This window comes from Eubalaena glacialis, chromosome 2 (assembly GCF_028564815.1).
Source record: "Eubalaena glacialis isolate mEubGla1 chromosome 2, mEubGla1.1.hap2.+ XY, whole genome shotgun sequence".
Taxonomy (NCBI): domain Eukaryota; kingdom Metazoa; phylum Chordata; class Mammalia; order Artiodactyla; family Balaenidae; genus Eubalaena; species Eubalaena glacialis.
This window is the reverse complement of record NC_083717.1, coordinates 148,177,325-148,194,957: the sequence shown is the minus strand read 5'-3', so window position 1 is coordinate 148,194,957 and position 17,633 is coordinate 148,177,325. Positions and strand designations below refer to the sequence as shown.

Sequence of the window (17,633 nt, the reverse complement as noted above, 5' to 3'; positions counted from 1 at the left end):
GGTAAATGAGGAAGTCCATATACTGTGGTTTTCCCATGCATTTCTATAGAAATCACAATGTTTTCAGTATAATAAAAAGAGTGTTCAGCCAACTTCAGAGTTTGATTTTCAAAAAAGAAAACAATCAAACTATCATACAACCAAACACAAAGTTCTCTTTCTAAATGTAATGAATAATCACAATCATAAAATTAAAATGCCTTATGACCAAATGACCTGAAAAGAGAAAGACAATAAAGATACATGGAACAAAATGTTGAGCAAAACTGTTGCAAAATTCCAAGTAGAGTCAACACGCTATGTTCAAGCCATGAAAAACTTCATGGTACACTGTGAGTGAGCTTTATTCTGGTTTGGGGGCACACTTTTCCAATGGCCTGCAGTGCTCCTTCCCATCTCCTCTGTCTGGAAAATGCTTACAGCCACTGTTTTCAAACTTAAGTGTGTATCAAATCCAATGGAGGGCTTATTAAAACACGAACTGCTGGTCCCTACCCTCAGAGTTTGTGATTCATTACATCTGCGAAGGGCCCAAGAACTAGCATTTCTAACAAGTCCCCAGGTGATGCCGACACTGCTGGTCCAGTAACCATACTTTAAAAACCACTGGCCCTACCTACTTCTATTTCAAAAACCCAGCTCAAATCCCAGTCCCTGGGTGAAAGTGGGGTGGAGTGGGGAGGGGTCTTACTTTCCAGTTTTCTTCCCAGAAGACTATAGACAATTCTGTCTTACAGCTATATTACAGCTCTAGTCCTGAATCTGCTCCCATGTCTCTACCCTACCCTGACCCTGGTCCTTCAAAAGTTCCTGGAAAGGAAGGCCCAAATCTTATTCATACGTTTATGTTTCCCAGTATGTAGAGCAGTGTTTGTCCTCATCAGATACTTAAAAAATGGACCAAATAATAATAATAATATTAAATTAATAAATGGATGAACAAAAGAATGACTATGAAATCACTTTTACAGTCAAAGTGCCATGAAAAAAACATACCGCAGATGAATCTCCTCAAGATCTAGTTAAAATGCGGATTCTGATGCAGAAGGTTTGAGGTGGGGCCTGAGAGTCTGAATTTTAAAAGTTCTAAGTCAGGCTAATACCATTCACAGACCATATTTTAGGTTGCAAGAGATTGTAACAGTAGTTCCCAGCCTTGACTGTACATTAGGACACCTGTGGACCTTTGACAACATAGTGTCTGGTCTACTTCCCAGACCAATTAAGTCAGAATCTCTGGGTGTGGGTCCCGGGCGTCAATGTCTTTTCAAAACTCCTCAGTTATTTTAATATACAGCCAGAGCTGAGAGCAATTGCTATCTACAGTAATCACATATGATATAGTTACCTTACCTTAAAATCCAAACTTATGTGATCCAAATCATGGGAGTTTTATATTATTTATGATTATATTGATATTACCAAATATATAATTTTGTTCTCTTTAAATCACTTAACATAAAATCATATTGTTATCTGGCAGATATTATCTAAACCCAGCTAGAAAAGAAATTTCTGACGGCTTTTAAAATAAAGTTTTATTTAATGTTTACTTAACGTTTCTCAAACCACCATATTTTAAAAGATCAGTAACTATTTTAGGCAATTATAATTATAATATATATTCTTCTTAGAAACAGGGTAATGTACCCCTAAAGAAAGTGCCTTCAACATTCATACATGCCAAATGTCAGATTTCAGGGCATCTGGCCCTGAAATACTGGCTTCCAGAAAGGACCATTGTTTTCACAGTCTGTCTTAAAGAAGCAGAGTCTCTAAGGAGCCCGCGAGCCACAACTAAGGAGCCCGCGAGCCACAACTAAGGAGCCTACCCGGTGCAACCAAATAAATAAATAAATATTAAAAAAAAAAAAAAGAAGCAGAGTCAGGCTTTTTTTTTTTAATCCATTTTAAGAAAAATTATCAAATAAAAATCCATAGGTATACAGAAGATATATAAGAGAGTGTTCTTTCACACTACAGAAGAAAGATCTTAATACACACTTTCAACTATTAAGCCACCAGAGTGCCTTTAAAATAGAATCCAATCTGCAAGTCAACTTCTACCAACTTTTCATAAACACATCTGTGCCACAATGTAAGGAATGCCTCTATGATTGACTTTGATCTTGGTGTTTGTTTAAAAAAGCAGCCCAGATACTACTAAACTTTCCAGAGTTGGGGTGATCTGTTTTGATATTTCTCTAGAAATGGGCCACATAATCCATCCGAGGTCCCTGCCACCCAGGCTCCAAGCAGCAAGTTCAGAGTCTTTCCTGGCTAGGATGTGTGTTAAACTGTCATACACAGTACTAGGTAGAGATACTTGGCAGTGCTGCAGATTCTAGTGTTCTGTACCTGATTCTCAGGATAAGAGAAGCTAAATTATGCATATGGGCAAACCAAAGCTTAGTTCAGGGAATTAGACCTCTTCCAGGCCTCTTATACTTTAAGAATAAAACATTAGAATGAAAAGACTTTAAACACTTATAGTTGAAGCTCTTTATTAGGTACAACTCTTATGATGTTCCTTTTCTGATAATCTTAAATATCCAGTCAATTGTAATCATCAAAGACATATTTGAAACAGCATGACTTGCATATAAGTATGAGTAAGCATGGTGCCAAGTTCAATAAATTGTGCTGTTATAAACCAACCACCTGACAGAAAGGAGACATGCCAGAAATAAGCCAAAAGCTGTCTACACATAAATTTCCTCCTGTACTGAAATTCTTATTCTTGTGGCTGAATTCAAAACAAAAAGGTGCTTTGAACATATTAAGGAAAAGCATTATGAAATCTCAGATCTGACTTTTATTTTCTTCCAATTAATTCAATGCCTTAAAATCCGATTTCCAGTTTTATTTATTTTTTGAAACTCTTCTAAGATCATCAATGGCATCTCACAAAAAAGAGAAAAGTTGCCAGAAATCTGAAGAATACCATTTTTTCATTCCTGATTTTCAACAAAGGGCAGAATATGAGTTTTATAAAACCAAAGAGGTAAGGTAAGCCCACCACTGATTCTAGAAAAAAATTCTAGAATCAATTATTTTAAAGATATTAAGATAGCACAGGGAACTATATTCAGTAACCTATGATAAACTATAATGGAAAAGAATATGAAAAAGAATGTATATATATGTATAACTGAATAACTGCTGTACAGCAGAAATTAACACGTTGTAAATGAACTACAATACATTTTTTTTTTTTTTTTTTGGCTGCGTTGTGTCTTCGTTGCTGTGCACGGGTTTTCTCTAGTTGTGGCGAGCATGGGCTACTCTTCGTTGTGGTGCGCGAGCTTCTCATTGTGGTGCCTTCTCTTGTTGCGGAGCATGGGCTCTAGAGTGCAGGCTCAGTAGTTGCGGTGCACAGGCTTAGTTTCTCTGCGGCATGGGGGATCTTCCCGGACCAGGGCTCAAACCCATGTCCCCTGCATTGGCAGGCAGATTCTTAACCACTGTGCCACCAGGGAAGTCCTCACTAAAATTTTTTAAAAATATTAAACACTTAAAGAGGAAGTTGTGATCACTAGGAACTACCCTGAATTCAAGAACACTCATGACAATTTTTTTTTCCTAAGATTAGTGGTGTGGTAGGAATCACAGACCTGCTATAGATATTATAAATCTGCATTTCAGCAATCATGATACCCTTTTGAACAAGATGGATAAATGTGAACCGCTTTAAAGCAAAAGTAGAGCCAAACCCAAAGAATGCCGAGTTATGAATCAAAGTCACTCCAGAGAGAAGTTTCCAAAAGCATTCAGTAGAGCTTTCTCCCTGTTGCTAAACTAGTTCATGCTTTTATTGGCAACTTGAATGAGGGTATTTGTGGCCCAGTGATCAAATTTTCAGGCAACTTGAAGACGGAAAAGAGCAATAATGGTAAATGACTGAATAGATCACAAAAAGATTACAACTGCCTGCGCCAACTGGCCAAACCTAATTCGCTTAAATTTAACAGGGTAAACATAAAGTTCCTTGATCCAGCTCATCTACTACCTCCAGGACCAGAACGGGAAAGCATGTATTTCTCAGGGCCGATGGATGGGAGAAAACACCAGGAGGTTGCTCAGCACAGAGCCTGGCACATAGTTAAGTCCCCCAAAATGCTAATTATTATTATCATCCTGATTACTCATTATTAGTTACTTTAGTTCATGAGGCTCTGCCAAGAAAATAAATCTATCTTTTAAAACAAGTTTCAGACAATTGAAAAACAGAGTCACACCCTTCATTCCGTGCCATGTTTCCACTCTGGTGAATGTACGAATGGATGACCTCTTGCCTCACTTCCTGTATTGGTGGAGAAGAGAGGTGCCAATCATATACTTTGTATCTGTATTAATATGTTAATAATTTGGCCTCCCACAAGCCCTTTACTTGGACTTTCCTGAACTGCCTGCCATATAGTTTTTCCTAAGCAAATCTGAGAAACATTTATAAACATAATAGCAACCATTTATTCAGTGTTTCGTGTGTACCTATCACTCAGCAAGGTATCCATTGGTAGATTATCTCTAAACCTCACCAAAACCCTATGGGGTAGGTATTATTCCATTTTATGCACAAGGAAACTGCAACTCAGAGGATCATAGAGACTTGTGTGTGTTCAAAGAATCAGTGGTCAAGTCCCTCAGTCACCTTCTCTCTCCTCCTTGAAGCCAGATAATTGTCCTCAAATATTTTAGCCATCCTGCAATCGTAGCCCCCCCTCCAAGCCCCAAACCACCAAATCCCTGGGCCATTCCTAACCTTAGTAGAATATTGCACACGTGCATTTCACACTCAGCGCAGAGCAGTCATAGCTTCACCTGGTCACTGAGGATCAGCCAATCACAGCTGTGGGAAGGCATCCACGATTCTGAAAGAATTCTTCATTAAAGTCCCAATTCTCATCTCTCTGGACTCACAGAGGCCATTCCTTATTGAGAGTGACCCCCCTTCACCATGGTCACACTAGGACTTGAGAACTAAGGCCCTCCCCTCCTGCAGCTTCTCTCTTCCAAAACTTAAATGACCCCATAAGGGAGAATACACTTCCGGCTAAAAGCTGCCTTTGAGCCCCCAAACCACCTCATTGTAAGAACAACACCCTTAAGGGGTTGATTTAATTGAGTTATATAGTAAGTGTCATGATAACGTTATCGAGTCCAAGCTCACTCTGCTCCCGCAGGACAGGCCAATAAATCAGGAGATGAGGTGCTGAGGCAAGGAATACGACTTTATTCCAAAAGCCGGCAGACCAAGAAGATGACAGACTAGTGTCTCCAAAAAACCATCTTATCGGGGTTTGGATGCAAGTTTCTTTTATAGAACAGAGAGGGGGAGGAGATGAGGAAGTAAAGTAAAAAGGCCATAAGTTTTGCAGATGTCCCCTGGAATGGCCAGCCTCAGGGAGGAGATGTGTTAATTTCTTCTCTCTTGCAGCCATCCACAGGTGGACAAGGTCAGGGTGCTTCCCTGAACAAGGGCACTTTGGTTTAACATTCAGGCAGAGGGCGGTGTTCCCCAAGGCAGGCCACTGTGTATAGACAGTATCCTTTTAGTGAACAAAAGCAAAGGAAAGCAAAGGTTAAAGTGAAAGAAACAGATCCAACATGTAGTCAGATTTGGCTCTTCCCTGTTACAATAATATGTAGTGGAAGATCCATTTTCAGCCGGCGATTCCATTTAGGAAGTAATTAAAGAAGATGTTAAAGACCTCTCCATCACTGCAGTGTCACAAATTGCTTATCCATCTCACGGGGACATCTGTGACGCAGGGACATCTCACATGAGAAACCAGAGGTAAAGCAGGCAGGATTCCAGGCTGATAAATCAAAGTCAGAATCCCAAGTGTCCAGCATTCTGGGTTCACCTTTTCTTTAACATCTAAATGCTCTGGCTAAAACCCTCATTCTAAATACTACACGATCCAGAATTGTAACAGGGAAGAGCCAATTTCGACCCCATGTTGGATCTGTTTCTTTGACTTTAACCTTTGCTTTTCACTGCTTTTGTTATTATAATCATACATAATGGCCTGCCTCAGGGAACCCTGTCCCTCTGCCTGAATGTTAAACTAAAGTGCCTTTGTTCAGCTCACAGTTAGACAATCTGACCCTGCCCACCTGTGAATGGCTGCAGAAAAGAAGAAATTAACTCGTCCCCTCCCGATGCTGGCCATTCCAGGAGATGTTTTGCAAGACTGATGGCCCATTTTACCTTACTTCCTCACCACCTCTCCCTCTCTATTCTGCCTTTTTACTTTACTCCCTCTTTGATGGTATAAAAGAAATTGGCATCCAGACCCCGATACGTTGGTTTTTTGGGGACCCTAGTCCACCATCTTAGTCTGCCGGCTTTCCGAATAAAGTCGTATTCCTTGCCTCAGCACTTCATCCCCCGATTTATTGGCCCGTTGTGCAACGAGCAGAGTAAGGTTGGACTCGGTAACAGAATCTCTGGTGGGATTTTCATTCATTCCAACATTTTTTTATTGAGTGACTATTGTGTGTCGAGCTCTATTCTAGACACTAGAGATAAAGCAAGAAAAACACAGATTAAAAAAAAAGTCCTGTCCTCATGGAGCTTACATTCTTTGTGTGTGCTGGGAATAGGGAAGTTGGGGATGGGGTGGGCTTATCTGGTGAGTCCATTCTGAAGCCTGTAGCCCCCTGTATCCTGGTAGCTGCTGCCATCTCTCTCTGCCGTGGTGGGCAATGCCACCCCCACTTTCTTCACTCCCCACAGAGTACCACTAATACAAGCTGGTGTGTAATAGGTTTTTGTAGGGAGTGAAGGGTAAAAGAAGATGATTGCATTAGTGAAACGCAAGAAACAACTTAAAATGGAATATTAAATATTGCTGATCTAAAAAGCCACTACCCATTCTCCCTTGTGGGCTGTTTCTTGCTGGCCATATTCTCCCTCAGGCTCTGGCTTATTGCCGTCTTCTCCCACCTCTCTCCCAAGATCCTTTTCCCAGCCCCTGGTTCTCCTAGATGCCAGCCTCTGACCCTCAATTTCCTTTTACTTTTCTCATGCAAAGCAATTCACCCACAGCTTCTGGACTATGCCCTGGGGTGAGGTGGATGGAGAGAGAGGGGCTTCACCTTTCCCATCCAAAAAGTCAGCCAAGATATTTTTTAAAACAAAGAGCCATCTTTCCTGTTTTGAATCATGCCACCCCCACACTATGTGAAGGCAGCTGCAGTCTGTTCTAGTTTCAATAGAATTTTTTTCTCATTGCCGTCAGCCAGCAATTGTGGGAAAACACTATGCAGAATGAATTGCTAAAGACTACCAGTGAAGTGGAATTTTAAGCACTCTCATTAACAAAGCCTTTGGAAAATGTCATTAAAGATTCCAAACAAGTAAGCAATCAATCCCAGTAAACTCAATATAGAACAAGTAGAAAGTGAGAGCCTTTCGAAAAAATGAAGCTGGATCACTACCTCACATATTACATTAAAATGACTTTCAAATATATCAAAGATTCAAACAGAAAAAAGGGTCCACAAAAATAATAGAACATGATTTAGGTTTCAAAAAACAATATTTTTGGAGTAGAAAAGACTTTGTAAGTATGATATTGAATCTAGAAAAATAAAAGAAAAAAGTTAGCAATCTGACTAAATATAAATATTAAACTTCCACAAAGCAAAATTACCATAAATCAAGTCCAAAAAAAGTGTGAGAAAACATTTAATACAAAAAACAGATTAGAGAATAAATTCCTCAATAGACAAAGAACTCAAATATCATCGAAATGAACAAAAGACATTTTAAAGGTAGGCAAAGGATATGAACAAGCAGCAACACACACACGGTCACTAAAAATATGAAAGTATGTTCAACTTTGCTCCTACTTAAATAAATAAACATTTTGAAAAGGATATTGTTTTCCACCTAGCAGATAGGCAAATACATCAAAATTTACAATACCAAGTGGTGGTAATAATAAGAGGAAACACTCATTTTCATATATGCTGATGTGTAATGTAAATTGGTACAAACTTTTTGACAGATACTTAGGTAATATCTGACTCAAATTCTACCTTAGGAATTTTTCCTCAGATGTATGTAAAATGATGTTTTGGTGCAGCATTGTTTATCATGACAACACAACTATAACAATGTAAATGCCCATCAAAGGAGTGGTTATTTCAATTATAGTGCATTCATACAATAAAATACTGTGCCACCATATTAAAGAATGAAGATAGTTATATCATAGACATATTATTATGGAAAGAAGTAGTAATACCATTTGTATAAAGATGTATACATAGCACTTTTGAATCTCAATTCAAAAATTGAAGAGTACCCAAAAAGTGTAACTTTTATTTCTTTTGAGCTATATATAATGTCTATATTGAATTCCTATTCAACCAAATGGCAAAAACCTAATCGTAACCGATTTGATGTCCCACTTTCCTGAGGGTTGTTGTTGTTGTTTTTAGCTCTGCAAAGGGTTATTTTTAAGTTCTGGGGGAGCTTACAGCTTGGCAAGACCTTCAACAGACAAAGACATCTGTTCCCTTGAATGGTCATCTATCCACATTGGCTTCCACGAGTCATCTTTTTTCCATCTGGTCTACCATGATCAGTTCACCAAGGACTAATATTTAACTGGTACCCACCCGTAAAGGCAGTACAGTGTTTTAACCAATTTTTAAAATATTGAAAAACTTCTAATTGGTAAACAGACACTGCTTTAAGCACTCTCCTTCACCCACTAGACCTGGCCACCCTCCCCCTCCTCTACCCAAGGAGCCTTCCTTACCTCCTCCACAATCCAACAGCTAAAGGGTTATTGCCAGGCACAGCCAGAGCTTCCAGGAGCCTGCTCTAAGGACACAGCCAGTGTGTCTTCAGATTGGCAAGTATGCTATGCCTGCTGCTAAATACTGTCAAATGCTGACTCCCTCAAAACACTGCCGAAATAATCTGTTCATAAAGCAAAGCTGAGTTTATTGCTTACTGTAGTAAAAGGAAAGCACTACACTGACAGAGTCTTAGCTGTATTTTGAAGTGGAAAGGCAAAGTTGGAATGTTTATGAGGTTTGGGGTTTTGGTTTAAGGCAAGTCTTCAAATAAGGGGATGGTTTAATTAATATTGGGGAAGGATCATGATATAATAGTTTAGGATTGGTGTATACAGCAAGGTAAGGGGTTTTTTTCTGTTTTATTTTTATTTATTTATTTATTTTTGTTTATTATTTTTGACTGCGCTGGGTCTTCGTTGCTGCCTGCGGACTTTCTCTAGTTGCAGCAAGCAGGGACTACTCTTCGTTGCAGTGCGTGGGCTTCTCATTGCAGTGGCTTCTCTTGTTGCAGAGCACGGGCTCTAGGCACGCGGGCTTCAGTAGTTGCAGCATGCAGGCTCAGTAGTTGTGGCTCGCGGGCTCTAGAGCGCAGGTTCAGTAGTTGTGGCACACAGGCTTAGTTGCTTCATGGCATGTGGGATCTTCCTGGACCAGGACTCGAACCCATATCCCCTGCATTGGCAGGTGGATTCTTAACCACTGTGCCACCAGGGAAGCCCAAGGCAAGGGTTCTGAGGCAAGGGTTTTAAAGAGTCTTGGAGAATAAATCATCATTTGATGTTATGTATTAAACACTTTATTTAAGAGGTTTATTTAAATGGGTTTTTAGGGAAGTCCTTAAAATAGGAAATACAGGTAATTGCAGTTTTTATCTTCTTGGTTAAGAGTTTCCTGAAATAATAAATATAGATGAAGACTATTAAATAGTTAAGTTACATTAATGTAGAAGACATACTGTTTATACACAGATAGTTTCATTTCTCATTGTTATGGTCATTCATAAGCCTGAGCTGAAGGGTAGGCCCTTAACATCTGGGAGTATGATCAACCCAGATGTTCTCTACTCTGAGTTGTCATGACTGAGTATCATGTTTCTTAAGGTGGTCTTTTCAACCTCCTTAAGTGTAAAGTTTTTCTATTTGTTCTTTGGATGGTCATTTGTTGGATCATTTGATGGATCAGTGACTACACAATGGGACTTAGACTCAGAATACCACTCATCTGAACACCACAGCACAAACAAATACTAAGAGAAGGATTTATGATCAGAGTTTGTAGTCCACTTTTCAGCCAGGATCCAATATTACCCAAATTAAACTAAGAAAAAAGATCTCATCTTCAATATAAAGAGTCCATAGAACCAGGTATGGAATATTAGCCAAATTGCCTAATTTCATAATGTCTTTGTTTGCTTCCTAGAGCTTTTTAACAATATTAAAGATCCCAAAGAGGTCTGCAGGAATATAAATACAACAATACAACATTCTTTCCAAAACCAGCAGAAGATACCCTTAAAGAGGCCAATATTGTATCTAAAATGCTCTGTTCTGAATCAATGCCTGTCCAATTTCATGAACCTCTTGGATGATATCTACAGCCTTGGTAGACCTCTGGGCCACAAGATTTCCCTACTTTCTTTTTTTTTTTTTTTTTTTTTTTTTGAATTTCTCTATCATTCCTACAATATGTGATCAATCCTTTTCTGTGGCAATACATTATTATTCTTAATGAACACATAGAATATGCTATGATTTATTTAAGCAATCCCCTATTTTGTACAAGTAGATTTTTTTTTTTTTAATTTATTTATTTATGGCTGTGTTGGGTCTTCGTTTCTGTGCGAGGGCTTTCTCCAGTTGCGGCAAGTGGGGGCCACTCTTCATCGCAGTGCGCGGGCCTCCCCCTATCGCGGCCTCCCCTGTTGCGGAGCACAGGCTCCAGACGTGCAGGCCCAGTAACTGCGGCTCACGGGCCCAGCTGCTCTGCGGCATGTGGGATCCTCCGGGACCAGGGCTCGAACCCGTGTCCCCTGCATTGGCAGGCAGACTCCCAACCACTGCGCCACCAGGGAAGCCCCCTACTTTCTATACTTCTTATGAAATATGAAGGGAAGATGCTGAAAGAGAGAAGAAATCAGTCCAGAATTCCTCGTGGACAGTTAGGGTTTCAATTCTCCAATCAAAACCCAAGTTTTCTCCTTGATTTACATTATCTAACAACGTCTTGTTCTGAGAGGGAAACGAATAGGCCAAAATGGGCTCTGTGTGAGGCCAGGAGCTATCAGTTTACCAACATAACAAGTTCCCATTTAGTTTGCAAGGAGTGTCTAGTAGCCCTTTCTATACTAATCCAATACCAGTCTTAAAGGGTCCCCTTTGATCTGTTTTTAGTCAAGATACCCCTAAGGCATTGTCACACACTGTTGTAATATTTTGGCTCTATGAATCAAGAATGATCCAGGGCCAGGCAATGAAATTTGCAAGTAGCAAGATCATTAGCAAAGGGACATCCCTGGTGGTGCAGTGGTTAAGAGTCTGCCTGCCAATGCAGAGGACACAGGTTCGAGCCCTGGTCCAGGAAGATCCCACATGCTGCAGCGCAACTAAGCCTGTGCACCACAACTACTGAGCCTGCGCGCCACTACTGATGCCCGCACGCCCTAGAGACCGTGTGCCACAACTACTGAGCCCACATGCTCTAGGACCCGCGTGCCACAACTACTGAGCCCACGTGCTGCAACTACTGAAGCCTGCGTGCCTAGAGCCCGTGCTCCGCAACAAGAGAAGCCACCGCAATGAGAAGCCCGTGCACCACAACAAAGAGTAGCCCCCGCTCTCCACAACTAGAGAAAGCCCGCGCACAGCAACGAAGACCCAACGCAGCCAAAAATAAATAAATTAATTAATTAATTAAAAAAAAAAAGAATGGAGGCTTTATAGGGAACGTAGATAAAGGTAGCCTTATATCAGCAAAAGAGGCAATAAGATAGCTATAAAAATAAAAATCAAAAAAATGCAGGTTAAAACATGACAATATATGGTCTTGTTCAGTGGATCTTGGGTAGAAGCTATCTACGTCTCATGTAGTTTTCTGTTTTATCTGGAAGTCTTGGGTGAATGGTATCTCTTTCCAAAGACTTTCTACTTTGGAGGGTTCTTAAGAATCTTCAGTTTGAGTTCTCCTGCAGTGACTTTATTGCAGTGATTCAAGAATGGTTTATGCCTCTTTAATCAAGAGGCATGAATCCAAGGAACAACGCTTTGGAATATCACTACCATTCTAGTTAGCTAATAGGGTCTTTTCCATCAGGGTTCAAGAGCTGTCTTTCTCTTATATTTCTTCCAAAGGCCAGATCTTCAAGTTTTAGGTCATAAAAGTAATATTTAGATGTTTAGGAAAGGCTACTCATAGTTGCTGATAAGACTGTGTGTACTATATGAATTCCCTGCATGTCTACTTGGTCATGTCTATTTGTGATAAGATGGACTCTAAAATTGGGGGAAATATTCCTAGATGCATGGCTGGCCTGTTAGTAATCCATGAGAAGAGAGTCAGTGAAATTCAGGAGAAAAACTGATCTCATTGTCATTAAAGTCAACAGCAATGTCTTAGGACATAAAAATATAGAAGTCTCTAAGACCTTTGCTAATAGAGATTTGGAATTCAATTTGTATTTTCTGCCACTCATGAAGATTGTACATAATATAGAACAGTGAAGTTTCTGTTTAAGTTGCAGGCTTTGCAAAGTTCTTAAATAATAGTCTCAGGAAGGGGAATGGGATTAGAGACATAGATTGGAATTCCCCAGGTCAGAAACAAAATCAAAAAAGCTTGTTTGCTATTGTTGGAGCCATAGCTCTCTGACAAGGAAAAGATTCAATCCACCCTGAGAATAAGCAAACAGGAGTCTGCCTCTGTCTAGAATGTAGAAAGCTGGAAAGAGTTTCACTCCCATCCTAACAACAAGAAAATGCCAGATAATGATATTTCTTAAACCCATTCAAGACCTGAGGTCATAATGCAGCCAAAAAGCCTGAAACCCAAAAAAAGACATACCCTTCCAAGAAGAGATGGGACATGAGCACTGACTCACATATGGCAGAGTACTGGGGGAAAAAAAGACACTAGGTGCCATAGATGCCTGTAGGAAGAATCCAGCTAATATTTATAATGAACACTAAAGTTGGAGTGTGGACTACCATGAGAGGATAAAGCTGTAGGAGCAGTAGACACAAATGGAGTTCACACATACTCACAGGATCTTCTCCATAAACCTCCACCAGCTGCTGACAAGAATGACTGAAGCAGAGCTGGAAACTGGCAAATCCTCCTTCAGTGAGGCATGAATGAAGAGAAGTGGCCACCACTATGCAAACCCTTGGGACTTCCCTGATGGTCCAGTGGTTAAGACTCTGAGCTTCTACTGCAGGGAGCGAGAGTTTGATCCCTGCTGGGGGAACTAAGATCCCACATGCTGTATGGCGTGGACAAAAAAAAAAAGTGCAAACCTTATCCAGTCCCTATTCCCCTATGGATGAAGAGACTTAAGATATTGGAAGAGCAGAGAGAATCCTGTAATATCCAGGGCACTGGTGATGACCCATTGCAACTGGGGAAAATGTAAAGGAAAAAACCCTCTACTGCTGAGAGTGGAGCAAGAAACAGTCCTGTGCCCAGATCACTAAAGATCTCCTAGGATTAACAGAAGGACAGAAACTCTCTCCTATACAATACCCACCAAGGTCTGGAGGCAGCCATCAGGTGAGCCGAGATGGGCGCTTACGAGTACGTCCAGGAGCTATGGAGGAAGAAGCAGTCAGACATGATGTGCTTTCTGCTCAGGGTGTGCTGCTGGCAGCACTGCCAGCTCTCTGCACTGCACCAGGCCCCCCTGCTCCCCCGCCACACCAGGCCCAAAGAGTCACGCAGGCTGGGGTACAAGGCCAAGCAAAGTTATGTCATATACTGGATTCGCGTGCGCCGCAGTGGCCGCAAACGCCCAGTTCCTAAGGGTGCCACCTACGGCGCGCCTGCCCACCATGGTGTCAACCAGCTGAAGTTTGCTCGAAGCCTTCAGTCTGCTGCTGAGGAGTGAGCTGGACGCCACTGTAGGGCCCTGAGGGTCCTGAATTCTTACTGGGTTGGTGAAGATTCTACATACAAATTCTTTGAGGTTATCCTCACTGATCCATTCCATAAAGCTATCAGAAGAAACCCTGACACCCAGTGGATCACCAAACCAGTCCACAAGCACAGGGAGTTGCGGGGACTGACACGCGCAAGCAGAAAGAGCCGCAGGTTCCACCGCACTATCCATGGTTCTCGCTGCACAGCTTGGAGAAGAAGCAATACTCTCCAGCTCCACCGCTACCACTAATATAAGTAATGTTTGTAAAAGTCTTACCTAATAAACAGTTTAGGACATTCGTGTCTACTTAAAAGTGTTTTTTGGTCTTTTTTTTTTTTTTTTTTTTTTTATTTATTTGTTTTTGGCTGTGTTGGGTCTTCGTTTCTGTGCGAGGGCTTTCTCTAGTTGCGGCAAGCGGGGGCCACTCCTCATCGCGGTGCGCCGGCCTCTCACTATCGCGGCCTCTCTTGTTGGGAGCACAGGCTCCAGTCGCGCAGGCTCAGCAGTTGTGGCTCACAGGCCTAGCCGCTCCGCGGCACGTGGGATCCTCCCAGACCAGGGCTCGAACCCGTGTCCCCCGCACTAGCAGGCAGACTCCCAACCACTGCGCCACCAGGGAAGCCCCTAAAAGTGTTTTTTAACTTGTCTGTTTAACTAGTTGTCTGCAGATTGACTCATTGAATGCACTGTCAAATTATGAAAGTTAAAGTGCAATCATGTTTGAAGACCTTAAGTGATGGTATATCTTGTTTCTAATAAGGGAAATGCCTGTGTTTTTGCTTTATTAGGGAGTTGATAGGTCCGTGTTTAAAATGCTGTTTGGTACAATCGGTGTAAAATAAATTCTGTAAAATAGGAGTGCAGAAACTAGTCACGTAGATTTGTTGGTGCATGTGATGAAACCTACAGCTTTACTGGGTGATGCAATGCTCTGCTGGTTTACTCTGAAGTGGCTGTTTTATGGAGTTTGGCAAGGACAAACTTTTTAAATTGTATTTTCCTTGGAATTGTGAAGGATGTCCTGATCCTTTATCATGATCATATGCAGAAAAATAATGAAAGTTGACTAGGGCCCACATTTTTAGACTTAATCTAATATTCCATTTGTGTAACTGTTGCTTCTGAAAGGTGAAAAGTAATGTCACCATTTTTAAGAGAATTGAATAAACCTGTTGCAAGAGGGTTCTCTTACAAACGAAACAGATCCTAGTTAACCTAAATTAAATTGCCTTAGCCTCAATGGTACCTCTGAAGTTCACATAAAAGGTTGGAGCTCCTGGTTCAATCCCATGACTCTGGGATCTGTAGAATACTTAACTTCATGCAAAATAGTCATGGTATTTACACGGGTGTATCTTGAAACTAATGGAAATTGAACAGTAGATAAATGAGAAGGGAGTTATTAGCCCTAAGGTTTGTAAGCTAGTGATGCTATGATTGGGAAATTGGTGTTCAACAGATACCTTTCAAGTGTGGGATGATAGAAAAAGCTTGGATCAAAATTTTAAATGTTTTATCTGTAGTATTAGTTTGTGGCCATTATGAACTCTCTAAGCCACCTTAGGGGGGGAAATAGGGTTGGTTTTATTTAAAAGTAACATTGCTAAGTCTAATCAATATTATCTTGGGTCAAGCCACTTTATCCATTCCCATAAGGCTACTGAGAAAAGTCATGTAGTTGGTGTCAATACAAGTTCAATTGGTTTCCCCCCCAAAAAAAATCCACCAAATACAAGGCAGAGTTTGACGGCCAAAGGAGATTGAACAGGATCATTGAGAAAGCTCTACCCCAAAAGACCTAGGTACACTGCCTAAGATTGAGACTGGACAAGAAAATAGAGAATCCCCTCTATCCTCTATCACCAGGCTATTACGCACCAAGTAATAAGCTACAGCAGCCTACAGCAGCCCTTGGGGAGAGGTAAGAGCATGGAGAGAGATCACCTCTGTGGCAGTGGCACACAGGGAAAACTGAGGTAGAAAAGCTGAGGGCAGAATTGAAACATTAAGAGAAATCCATTAATACTAAGCCCTTCCTCTAAGCACAAGGTAATGCTAAAGGAACTTGAAGTTTGTAGTGTGCTTTGAAGGTAACCACAAAGCAATAACAAAACCCAAACTCAACTCAAATCCTGACTATATTGACTCAGTCCCCTGTGCAAACAGCCTAGAACAAGAAGTGTGCCTATTTCCTGGCCTAAATACTATTTACCTTAATCTCTACTATATTACACAAGAAGTACATCTTTCAACAACAAAAAAATGTGAAACACAAAGACTCAAATGAAAGGAACCCACTGTGTAGAGACAAAGGAATCAACAGAACAGATACAGAGATGAGACAGATGTTAGAATTACCAGAGGGAGCATTTAAAATAACTATGATTTATATCTTAAAGGCTCTAGTGGAACATTTGTGAGGTTTCAGCAAAGTGATAGAAACTCTAAGAAATAAAAACTATTAGAAATAAATTTTAAAGTCTATTTAGAATATAGATAGCAGAAACATAGATGAAGGATAGGCTCATAAATAGACTCAACATAGTTGAGGAAAGAATCAATGAACTTGAAAATAGACCAATAGAAATTAGCTAAATGCTTTCATTATTCTTGGAGTGACGGCACCCTCAGCCACTTCTCTGCACTATGTCAGGTGGCCTCCTGAAGGCACTGCGCAGCAACTCCTACGTCAAGCTGAGCCAGTACTGGGACCAGCACGTCTGGCGTGACAATGAAGAACAGGAAAACTTACTGAAGAAAAGCTGTACATTGTATGTTGGAAATCTTTCCTTCTGTACAACTGAAGAACAAATCTATGAACTCTTCAGCAAAAGTGGTGACATAAAGAAAATCATCATGGGCCTGGATAAAATGAAGAAAACAGCATATGGGTTCTGCTTTGTGGAATACTATTCAACAGCAGATGCAGAAAATGCCATGCAGTACATAAATGGAACGCGTCTGGATGACCGGATCATTCGCACAGACTGGGACGCAGGCTTTAAGGAGGGCAGGCAGTAATGGCCGTGGTCGTTCTGGGGACCAGATACGAGATGAGTATCGTCAGGACTACAATGCTGGGAGAGGAGGATATGGAAAACTGGCCCAAACCTGTGAGTGGTGAGAGCCCCATCATGAAAAACTCACTTCTTTGGCCTGTTGAATTTGACGTGTGTTACCCAAGGTCTGCAAACCTTCCCATTTTTACCAAGCTTTAATCAATGTCTCTACTGAGCTGGAAGCCTCTTCATGGTTTTCCTCTTAAAAACTATTAAAGGACAGAATCCAAAAGAATGCTTTTAATTCTATAGTCTTAGCATCTTGGTCGTGTGTCAGATTACCAGAATAATTTACCAGGTCAAAAATTGTGTTCTTAGCAACAGACTTGATGTATAATATTGACCTATCAGCCAAAAACACACTTCTTTTAGGAAGATTGGAAAAAAAAAATTTAAGTGTTTAGCATGTTTACATCTAAGTAGGTCTACCTTGGAGCCTGGAATTACTATTTTTTAAATTTTAAGTTTGCATGAGATAAGTTTAATAAGTGGAGTTTTGCTATGTAATGTAGCTTTGCTCTAAATGAGGAATAGATGTTTGATAACTGAATTTTTTTCTATGTTGAATTTTAATCTCAAAAGGAAAACTTAAGAGTCAAGGGAACTTCCTAAATAGTTGGTGCAAA

At 40.6% G+C, this 17,633-nt stretch overlaps 2 pseudogenes; both read left to right on the top strand.

Annotated features, from left to right (window-relative positions):
* Positions 1-13,591: 13,591 nt before the first annotated feature.
* On the top strand, positions 13,592-14,202 carry LOC133085485 (large ribosomal subunit protein eL15-like; annotated as a pseudogene).
* Positions 14,203-16,594: 2,392 nt separating this feature from the next.
* On the top strand, positions 16,595-17,072 carry LOC133084707 (nuclear cap-binding protein subunit 2-like; annotated as a pseudogene).
* The last annotated feature ends 561 nt before the right edge of the window (positions 17,073-17,633 follow it).